This window comes from Alligator sinensis, unplaced genomic scaffold, assembly GCF_000455745.1.
Source record: "Alligator sinensis unplaced genomic scaffold, ASM45574v1 scaffold115_1, whole genome shotgun sequence".
NCBI lineage: Eukaryota > Metazoa > Chordata > Crocodylia > Alligatoridae > Alligator > Alligator sinensis.
This window is the reverse complement of record NW_005841895.1, coordinates 4,324,295-4,333,119: the sequence shown is the minus strand read 5'-3', so window position 1 is coordinate 4,333,119 and position 8,825 is coordinate 4,324,295.

Sequence of the window (8,825 nt, the reverse complement as noted above, 5' to 3'; positions counted from 1 at the left end):
GTTCCCCCCTGCCTTGAATCTCATGAGGTTAACGTGCTGATTTGGTAGTATTTATTCTACGTCGGCTTTGCACAGGCATAGAACACCTTTTTACACTCTGTTTTCACAGGTGTAAAGGACTATATACAAGTAGGGAATCAGAACTGTGGAGTCCCTTTAAACTGAGCTGACATTGAAAAAGTCAAGGCTAAGAGGATCAAAGGCAACACAAGTGTCCAAAAGGCTCCAATCTCTTGCCTCGAAGGATCTAGGCACACAAGCTAGTTACCAGGAGGTAAATAAGGGTGTAGACTTCCAGCATCTTAGTGTCTTGGAGCGGCTGTACTGCCCAAGTAAGACTGCATCTCAATGGAAGTAGACCAAGCTGCCTAATCAACACAGCCGTTGATCGAAATTCTCCGAAGACAGCCGAGGTGGTGGAGCTGTTCTAGACAGCCGACACCTGCTGGGACAGACTCTTCAAGCCACAGTATCCAATGCCACATAGAAGAAATGAGGGTCCAGGACAGTCAAAATTCCAAAACACTGCACCAATTTTTAGAGCTTGACGATCCCCTTTCAAAGCAGCTGCTGCCCCCCACCCCATGCAGTCAGTCAAGGAAGAAAAATGCTGACAGCCAATGACCCAACTCATCAGAACTGACTGCTCCCTGCCTTGCCCCGAACCACCCCCTAAGTAACATAATTTACACTTTGGGGCACTTCAAGTTTCCAGGGTGGAAGAATTCTAACAAAGTCAGGAGCCAAAAGACATGAGACACATTTGCTGCGTTGGTATCTGCTGTGGACAGATAAGTAAATGTTACAGATGCTCGATAACTAAGCATCCACCTTTTGAAAAGGGTCCTGAATTCAAAGTATTGCATCTCACAACTCTCTCCACATGAGCTTTTGCCCGCAGAAATGGAATTTACTGTTGCATGGATGGATTCCAGAAACTGTTTCCGTGTGCATTGCATGCCAAAACTGGGCCTAGTCGGCTGTTATTAAAACGTTGCTGTCAAGCTATTAAATGCTTGAAGAGCAGAGCATTAAAAGAAGCTTTATGCATGCACTCCCCACAGTGTTCCTAATCATTCCACCAACGTCTAGAGATCCAATTTCCTTCAAAGTTTAGTTACAGTTTGTATTTATGGATCATTTCATTTAAAAACTGTCACCAAGCAGTCAATTTAGCCCTCCTTTCTAATCTGTGCCATTGTGAGCAAGAATAGGAGTGTGTATTCAAGGAGTCTGGAAATACTGCTTCTTTGTCGGAGCTGTTAAATGCAGATACTTCACAGGACTAGTTATCTCAGCAATGCTGTGTTTTACACGCACTCATTTATATTCTTCGTTTTGAAATGGTTTGTACCAGACTGCCCTGCAGTGAGGCTTGGAAGCCTAGAAGGGAACTCCATCTCCTTAGGCCCTGTACAGCTACCAGTCCTGGCTACAACCCTTAGGACATGGTCCCCCATACCCAAATATGAACTGTGCAGCTTTAGCCATACCTGGCATGGCTGAAATGGAAACACAGAACTAAATGCATCTGAATGCCCAGAACTAAATGTATCCGAATCAAATAAATATCCATCTATTGGATATTCTTCCATTGTGATGAGCAGTACAAGAAGTTTCACCGGAAAGAAGAAATAAACATGTGATTATCACACGCATGGATCTTTTTTCATCGGTTAATAGCTTGCTTCTTTATTATGACCGCAGGACTGTATAAGCTTGTGATGTCCTCTGTGCCCACGCTAGTTTTATGCTGATATGATTCTCTAGCTATTTATGGATGCCAGATTCTCAGTCTGTATAAATCAGAAAGATCTAGTCCTATGTATGTAAATAAAAGTACTAGTCATGGAGTCAGGACCAGTTTCAGAAGACACTGCATAAACACAGAACAAACAAAAAAAGATGGTCCTTGCCCCAAACAGCTTCTTAGGTAAGCTTAAGACAAGAAAAAAAAAATCAATTGATACTGATAGTGATGGATAGGGTGGCAGTAGGCTGCAAAGGGCTTTGGAAGTAGAAACAAGCAGCTTATGTTTGATGCACTAGAGAAGGGGAATCCAGTAGAAAGATTCAGAAACAGGGGTAAATGTGACTGAAGTGATGAGTTAGGCAAATGAATCCTGTAGCAGCAGCAGCCTGGATGGATATAAATGGGGTAAGATCACATCCGTCAAGGCCAGAGTGAAGGATGTAGCAATAGGTCTACATGAGACGATGAGAGTTTAGCTGTGTGGACTGGTAAGAAACCCAAACCAGACACATTAGCAGAGAGGACTTGCAGGGTTTAGACAGTGTATGAATGTGAAGACCAACAGAGGGGTCAGGCAGAAGAGGTTACATGACAGCAGGATGGTGATGTCCACAAGTGACTAAGACAGGAGGTAGGTGGGAAGTCTAGGAGTGCTCTGTTTTAGCTGCATCAAGCTGGAGATGGTGGCTAGTCATCCATGAGAAGAGGTCAAAACAAGCTGAGAGTTTAGTTTGAAGAGAAGACAACAGGTCCAGTGCAGAGAGGTAATTCTGTGAGTCTTCAGCGTAGAGGTAGTTGAATGCACATTTACCAGTGAAATTACCTAAAGGCACAGCAGAGGAAAGAAGGAAGATGAAGGACCAAGCCCTGGAGGTTTACTGTAGAAAGCTAGAAGGGAATAGAGAAGGACATGCTGGAGGAATGACCAGTGAGGCAAGAAAACAAGACAGAGTCACAGAAGCCAAAGAAGATAAGATTTCAAGAGCACAGTTGACTTTTTAAGGCAGATGACAGGTCAAAGAGGATAAGGATACACAGTATATAACATTTGTTAATATATAAAAAACTTTTCAGAGGATTTATGCTTTTCTGATGCAGTCCATGGCTTGATCAACTATCAGTTGTTCAGCTTGTGATGCTTGTCATTCTGCTCAGCCTTATGGACAAAAGAAAACCATATAACACAAATAGCTAAAAACATGAGATAGAAAAAATAATCATCCTTTAATTGACTATTCGCTAATGGAATCTATTAATTTATGGCTACAGAAGAGCCAGCTAATTTGTGGTTAATGGTGTTTAGAAGATAAACAACACAGCCTAAATCAAACGTGCATAATCCCCACATATTGATGGCGTTCCTGCAGTCCGGGGTGACTTTATAGTTTTTAAACCATGAAGAAGAAAGGGTGTAATCCTGAGAGATAATGAGCACCCACAACTTCATTTGAAACCATTAGAAACCAAGGGTCCTTAGCATCTATTGGGACTATTAGGCCAAGAGAAGAGAAGGTATTTTGGAAACCTGCCATGGTACCAATTGTAAAAGTTCCTGAGAAGTGAGGGGGGCAAGAGGGTGTAGAGAGATACTCTCATAACCGTACAGCTAGAGACACATTTCGGCATCTGAACATTTACACTACTTGGAAGAAACTGTCTGGACTGTGGCTCACCTCTTGAATTGGAAGGCTGTCTTTTTCTATGTCTATCTGGGAGAGGAAAAGAAACATTTTTTCACGTGATACAAAGTATTCTGTTGTTCTTTTGGAAAATGTTGGTGAGGCTTTCAAAGTAAATCTCATTATACCGAGACAGGCTTTATTTAATTAATGCTCCTAATCATGAGTGTTTACATTCAGGTCTTTTATCCAGGATTAAAAAAAAAGATTCAATATCATGAGGGGCCTGCATGTCAGGCCCCCTCTGACAGATTATAACACATGAGCCTAATTGAATTTAGATATTTGAGATGTTTCATTCAATGCTTGTTTTCCCATTTTTTGTTACAAGAGGATCGTCATTCACCTTTATATCACAGGTGGGAGCACACTTTCAGAAGTGCTAGAGCTAAACAGCAGGTATGTGTCTGCCTGATTTGCACCTACAAAAACAATACAATTGTATGCACAGAATTGCTAAAAGACGTCACTATTCCTGTCTATTCCTTTTTTAATATGCGAGCCAATCTTCCTGTTCACCGTTTTACAGAATATTATTCATTAACTGAGCACTCAGAGGTTGGGTTACATAAAATGTCATCTTTAGACACAGTTTTGTTATAACTAAACACTTTGGAAACGAAGTGAAGGTTGATCAAAGCAGCACAGAGAGAAGGAAAGGATTTTTACTAGTGGATGCGTTAAAAGATAATTATGCCATTTAAAATGGAAAATAGGAAACCCTTTGTCTATCTCTTGTTCTCTGGGGCGCTTGTACATGTGACAGGCGTTTAGTCCCCTAAATTAGAGCACAGAAGAAACATCACAGCAATCAATACCCTTCAACCACATGTGCATATGTTATGCAAGTGGAGGACAGCATGAGCATGTGTCATCTAATATTTAGAAGAAAAACCTGTAGGTTTGCTTGCCTTACAGGATGTCCTGTGACACTGGACACCTCACCTGAGGGGGGGAAAAAAAAATCTTTCCCTTCAGCATCTTTTGCTTTCTCAGAAAATGACTTCCTTGTCACCACCTGCAAACTAGTTTTAACACAGCAAGAACAAACACATAGAGAAAGTTGAAACAGTGCTACTTTAGTTTGTAGCATTTTAGCAAGCATACACTCAATAACCAACAGGATAATTTTAGACTGCTTCCTTTAACTTTCAAATATTCTGGACCGTGGTTCTACGGCAGATGAAAAACTACTGCTGTATCAACAAACATTGCAATCCATCTCCTGGCTACAGTTGGGCAACTAATAGGGTTTTGGGTCCTTAGTTGCATTGAAAAATGAAAAAAATATGGTACGTGTCAGCTCAAAAGAAAAAAAAAGGTTTGGTTTTGTGGGGGATATTTTATGGTGCAAAATGAAAAACAAATGGATTTGGGGTCCACTTGAATCAGGTTGTTTGACTAATTTTCACTTTCAGGCAACTTAACCCTTTTGTTCAAGCATTACTTCTTTTAAATTCAAGTCAACTTTTCAAACAAAAGGACACTATTTTGAAACAAAAAAAAGTCAGAATGCTTTGTTTAAAAGAAAAAACTTCCTAAACAGAATATTTTGTTTAAAAATGTCAAAACATAACATTAAAGATTTTGCCCTTTTTTGACCCAAATTGGAAAATAGTTCTGGTCCCAATCAAATTTGATTTTCAAGTGAATTTAGGATCCATTAGGGGGAAAAAATCATTTAATTTTGCACTTGAAACTTCTATTTCGGAGTCCCTACTTGCCCTAAACAATGAATTCAGCATCCGGATCCTACACTGGCCTGAGCGAGGTACTGCCATCTGCCTTCCATTCGAATGCATGTGTTCTGACTTAAAGCAGTAAGTACCATGGGATATTGGACAACTGGACCCAAGTCTAAATCGTGTGGTGCAAGGTTCTTCTTGAGCCTATGAAAGCTGAGGCTAAATAAGCGGCTCTTTTCTAAGCAAGCAATTCACATTAAAAAACTCTACCTAACCAACTATGAATCAAAGAAGAAATGCTCATTTTAGTTTGGATTGCCATGTGAATTGAATTACCCTCGACAAATAACACACAAACAATAATACATCCCAACGCCCACCCGGGAACCTCATCAGTGTTAAATTCTCTCTTAAAGCTCCTTGTACACAGTAGGCAAGATTCATCCCCAATAAATCTTTATTTTCCCTTCCACTCTAAATCCCTCTATTTGGACCAGGTTTTGCATGAGTCAAACGCAAGTCTTTCTAATTTAGTACTTTCCCTCAGTTCACTATTAAATCTGTGAACAAACTATTTCTATTCATAGGTCCTGTCCAAAAACAACTAAGACTCCATAAAAAAAAAAAAACACCAAAAACTAGAATTCAACCAAATTAAAATTTAGGATGAAATGCATCAGTACCGTGTATTTTATGAGAATACATTTTATCTGTCTGCTCATTTGTTGGTTACACTTAAACCACTGGTTAAAATAGGAGAGAATACACAGTCTGCAGAAAAGAACTACAGACTCTAAACTTTTATAACCATGAGAACCATCCTTCCCTGTTTATATAAATACTAAACACGCTCATTCAATAATCCAAAGTTGTGTAACAGCAAATAGTTAATTGTATTCTCTAATACTAGTTTGACAAGGTGGAGCACTCACTCCTGACTCCTTCGGCACATCTGCTTTTTTCTGCCTCTACATGAAGAGTTATAACTTCAAGGTTGAAGGGCATGGCAGTGCTCTACTCCTGTGGCCACCTATTGCATTACTTTTTAGACTTTTTGTTTTTTAATCTCACTTCCCCTGATTTTTGTATTTACATAGTTTATGGTGCATTTTTGGAATGCCTTGTAGAAACGTGGAAAAGAAAGTTGCAGGGATTTCAAGAGAGACTATCAAATTCCAGAAAGTGCGCATGCATTCTCGGGGTAGAGAGTCAAATCTGAATCACCAAACCATGTGAGGTACACCCAGCCTCACTGCAAGCATAAGCAGTCCCGGAAAAGGAAGTTTAACAAGGATTTTCTCAATGCAAACTTTATAATGCTTTGTTTTCTTTAAGCCCCCATTTTTATATTGATAAATGTCAACTGAGTTTGATCAAGCTCCCCTTGGTTAATCCCAGTGCAAGATAAGAATCAGAACCTCCATATTCATTTCCAGAAACTTAATTGCCAGGATCTCTGACAGATAAATGATCACCCTGTCCCTCATTCTACTAATTTCTAGAATGGTTAAAGGAGTGTTGTAAGGCTTAATGAATGTTTGAAAAGTTGCTTCAAAAGTTTCACATGGGGTGTGGGTGTTCATTGTGGTCTAGTTTGAGGAGCGTGTGTGGGCAGAGCATGAGCATGAGAATCTAGAAAATCTTTAGGTTCTTTTAAGCTGATCTAATGTATGCAGATTTGTTCTTGTTCTTAATAGGCAGACAAAACACATGCACCCAGAGCTTTGGAGAGGACATTTTAAGAATTGTGTGCACTGCACAGAGAAGTGTAAAACCTGCAAGGGAATCCACTGCTGGGTTTTGTATTTAAATATTATGTTACATTATTACCATGCAGGTCCTGTCTTAGCCCCTGGAGCCCCATCTCAGGGAGGCAATGCTTCCCAGAAGGGCTGGGCTTTGCAAGGTTTCAAGCACCCTTGATTTCACTGATAAAGGCGAATCCCCTGGCAGTCTGCCCAATCAGGCCTTGAGAGCATAAAGGATGAGGGTGAACCTAGAGATGCCTCCCATATGGGTTTGGACTGGAGAACTGGAGATCAGATGCCTTCTTGTCACTTAACCCATACATCTTCTAGTTTGCTGCCATTGATTGCACTGACCTGTGAATCTAAAAGCATGACCCTCTTCTCTGTGTCCAAGTCAGAAAGCAGATGAAGTACTGGGCTACAGGCAGACTTTTAGCCTCAGAGGCTGGCAAAAGATGCAGAAGCATCCAAAATCTGTATAGGGCCACCACTGAGTCTCTTATTCTTCAGTCACTGTGACCATCACATAAGAGCTGTACAGTGTTTTCTTAAAAAGAAGTAAATCAATATTCCATGAGATCACAGGGAAGAATGGACTCCAGAGCCAGATTTTAGATGTAGTTTTAAGTAAAAACATTGCCTAGAGTCATCTACATATTGGTGCTGCACACAAGGATATTTTTAACAAATATGGCCACAATTTTTTTTTAATTGGCTTTTAACACTGCAGATACAATTTTCCAACTCAAAACATTACTGTGCCTGCATCAGGCATTTTACACTACTTGATTTGTGTTCAAGGGACATCTGTCCTTTCTGGGCACACGATGCTGATCTGTAATGTAAGCGGGTCTGTGCCTTAAGATGCTAAGTGTGGATCCATCTGAAAGTTTGGTCCTAAATGACCCAAGTCCAATATTGATAGGGACTGCTACTGTTAAATTCTCTATTAAAATTTATATCCACCCAAATACTAGACGTTGGGACTCTGATGTCACAATGGGATTTATTAGTCAGATCCCCTATGCTCGTTAGTCTGGAAGATACCCCTTCAAACCGTCAAATCATCTCCTTGTCAATACAGGATTCTCTCTGTTAAACGCTACATTTTCTTCAAGGCCAACCCAAGTATGGGGAGTCTACAGATTCCCTCTGAACACTACTCCACAGCTAGCTCTTGCCAAGATGTTTTTTCAATATTTGGCCACGGTTCTTCCCCCTCCCTCTTAGTTACAGCAGATGTAATGCTCCATATAATTCCTCTTCAATCTGGCATGGACAACCACACAAATTTGTACATGCCCCCTGCCCCACATACACACAAACACACGTTTGTCCCATAGCCAAGGCAGCCACACTTCGCTCTTGCAAATCACAAATCAGCCTCTTCAGATGGCAGAAAACAGGTTCCGAACAAGGATGTCCAAGTTCTTAAAGTCTCACTAGAGCAAAATACCTGTACATGCCCAAAAAATGTTTCCATAATGGCAATGGGAAAGAAATAAAAAATAAAATAAGATGAGATTACAGCATTTGCTTTTAACTGGGTTTTTTAGGGGGAGGGGGTTGTTTTAATTCCAAAGTATGAACATGATCCTCTAAAGTCTGTAAAGGCTGCGATGTGTATTCTGCTTCAGATTATGATTGAACACTAGTGACCTGCTCAATGACAAAAATCATTGAACCAGTCAAGCCAATTTGTGGTGAAAAATCACAGGGACAGAACAGAAGCATGCTCAAAGGGACCAGAGAGCCTTCGAGTCATACCGTTTCTATTTAAATCATAAAAGCCAAATTCCTTCCCTCCTAGCAAAATCAGATTCTGTGTAAACTCTGCTGAAGAATTAAATATTTAAGCACCCACACAAAATAAACATGTGTCTACATTTGAATCACCCTGCTTGAAAGATAACAATGTTTGGAGCTTTTAATGAAACAGCATTTGGCAAAGTTACAAACT